The following is a 3,192-nucleotide window of genomic DNA, read 5'->3' as shown; positions in this document are numbered from 1 at the left end:
GTTTTATTTGATTCGGGTGCGGATAGAAGCTATATGAGTAGAGATTTTTGTGCTAAATTAAGTTGTCCATTGACGCCTTTGGATAGTAAATTTTTACTCGAATTAGCAAATGGTAAATTAATTTCAGCAGATAATATATGTCGGAATCGAAAAATTAAACTGGTTAGCGAAACATTTAAGATTGACTTGATACCAGTAGAGTTAGGGAGTTTTGATGTGATAATCGGTATGGACTGGTTGAAAGAAGTGAAAGCAGAGATCGTTTGTTACAAAAATGCAATACGCATTATACGAGAAAAAGGAAAACCCTTAATGGTCTACGGAGAAAAGGGCAACACGAAGCTACATCTTATTAGTAATTTGAAGGCACAAAAACTAATAAGAAAAGGTTGCTATGCTGTTCTAGCACACGTCGAGAAAGTACAAACTGAAGAAAAGAGCATCAATGATGTTCCCGTCGCAAAAGAATTTCCCGATGTATTTCCGAAAGAATTACCGGGATTACCCCCACATCGATCCGTTGAATTTCAAATAGATCTTGTACCAGGAGCTGCACCAATAGCTCGTGCTCCTTACAGACTCGCACCCAGCGAGATGAAAGAACTGCAAAGCCAATTACAAGAACTTTTAGAGCATGGTTTCATTCGACCAAGCACATCACCGTGGGAAGCTCCTGTTTTGTTTGTCAAGAAGAAAGATGGTACATTCAGGTTGTGTATCGACTACCGAGAGTTGAACAAACTTACCATCAAGAACCGCTACCCACTACCGAGAATCGACGACTTATTTGATCAACTACAAGGCTCGTCTGTTTATTCAAAGATTGACTTACGTTCCGGGTATCATCAAATGCGGGTGAAAGAAGATGATATTCCAAAGACTGCTTTCAGAACACGTTATGGTCATGCCATTTGGTTTAACTAATGCACCAGCTGTGTTCATGGACCTTATGAACCGAGTGTGTGGACCATACCTTGACAAGTTTGTCATTGTTTTCATTGATGACATACTTATTTACTCAAAGAATGACCAAGAACACGGTGAACATTTGAGAAAGGTGTTAGAAGTATTGAGGAAGGAAGAATTGTACGCTAAATTTTCAAAGTGTGCATTTTGGTTGGAAGAAGTTCAATTCCTCGGTCACATAGTGAACAAAAAAGGTATTAAGGTGGATCCGGCAAAGATAGAAACTGTTGAAACGTGGGAAACCCCGAAAACTCCGAAACACATACGCCAGTTTTTAGGACTAGCTGGTTACTACAGAAGGTTCATCCAAGACTTTTCCAGAATAGCAAAACCCTTGACTGCATTAATGCATAAAGGGAAGAAATTTGAATGGAAGGATGAACAAGAGAAAGCGTTTCAGTTATTGAAGAAAAAGCTAACTACGGCACCTATATTGTCATTGCCTGAAGGGAATGATGATTTTGTGATTTATTGTGACGCATCAAAGCAAGGTCTCGGTTGTGTATTAATGCAACGAACGAAGGTGATTGCTTATGCGTCTAGACAATTGAAGATTCACGAGCAAAATTATACGACGCATGATTTGGAATTAGGCGCGGTTGTTTTTGCATTAAAGACTTGGAGGCACTACTTATATGGGGTCAAAAGTATTATATATACCGACCACAAAAGTCTTCAACACATATTTAATCAGAAACAACTGAATATGAGGCAGCGTAGGTGGATTGAATTGTTGAATGATTACGACTTTGAGATTCGTTACCACCCGGGGAAGGCAAATGTGGTAGCCGATGCCTTGAGCAGGAAGGACAGAGAACCCATTCGAGTAAAATCTATGAATATAATGATTCATAATAACCTTACTACTCAAATAAAGGAGGCGCAACAAGGAGTTTTAAAAGAAGGAAATTTAAAGGATGAAATACCTAAAGGATCGAAGCAGCATCTTAATATTCGGGAAGACGGAACCCGGTATAGGGCTGAAAGGATTTGGGTACCAAAATTTGGAGATATGAGAGAAATGGTACTTAGAGAAGCTCATAAAACCAGATACTCAATACATCCTGGAACGGGGAAGATGTACAAGGATCTCAAGAAACATTTTTGGTGGCCGGGTATGAAAGCCGATGTTGCTAAATACGTAGGAGAATGTTTGATGTGTTCTAAGGTCAAAGCTGAGCATCAGAAACCATCAGGTCTACTTCGACAACCTGAAATCCCGGAATGGAAATGGGAAAACATTACCATGGATTTCATCACTAAATTGCCAAGGACTGCAAGTGGTTTTGATACTATTTGGGTAATAGTTGATCGTCTCACCAAATCAGCACACATCCTACCAATAAGAGAAGATGACAGGATGGAGAAGTTAGCACGACTGTATTTGAAGGAAGTCATCTCCAGACATGGAATACCAATCTCTATTATCTCTGATAGGGATGGCAGATTTATTTCAAGATTCTGGCAGACATTACAGCAAGCATTAGGAACTCGTCTAGACATGAGTACTGCCTATCATCTACAAACTGATGGGCAGAGTGAAAGGACGATACAAACGCTTGAAGACATGCTACGAGCATGTGTTATTGATTTCGGAAACAGTTGGGATCGACATCTACCGTTAGCAGAATTTTCCTACAACAACAGCTACCATTCAAGCATTGAGATGGCGCCGTTTGAGGCACTTTATGGTAGAAAGTGTAGGTCTCCGATTTGTTGGAGTGAAGTGGGGGATAGACAGATTACGGGTCCGGAGATTATACAAGAAACTACCGAGAAGATCATCCAAATTCAACAACGGTTGAAAACCGCCCAAAGTCGACAAAAGAGCTACGCTGACATTAAAAGAAAAGATATAGAATTTGAAATTGGAGAGATGGTCATGCTTAAAGTTGCACCTTGGAAAGGCGTTGTTCGATTTGGTAAACGAGGGAAATTAAATCCAAGGTATATTGGACCATTCAAGATTATTGATCGTGTCGGACCAGTAGCTTACCGACTTGAGTTACCTCAACAACTCGCGGCTGTACATAACACTTTCCACGTCTCGAATTTGAAGAAATGTTTTGCTAAAGAAGATCTCACTATTCCGTTAGATGAAATCCAAATCAACGAAAAACTCCAATTCATCGAAGAACCCGTCGAAATAATGGATCGTGAGGTTAAAAGACTTAAGCAAAACAAGATACCAATTGTTAAGGTTCGATGGAATGCTCGTAGAGGACC

Source organism: Rutidosis leptorrhynchoides, chromosome 7, assembly GCF_046630445.1.
Source record: "Rutidosis leptorrhynchoides isolate AG116_Rl617_1_P2 chromosome 7, CSIRO_AGI_Rlap_v1, whole genome shotgun sequence".
In the NCBI taxonomy this organism is placed as follows: Eukaryota; Viridiplantae; Streptophyta; class Magnoliopsida; order Asterales; family Asteraceae; genus Rutidosis; species Rutidosis leptorrhynchoides.
Note: the sequence above shows the minus strand (reverse complement) of the source record.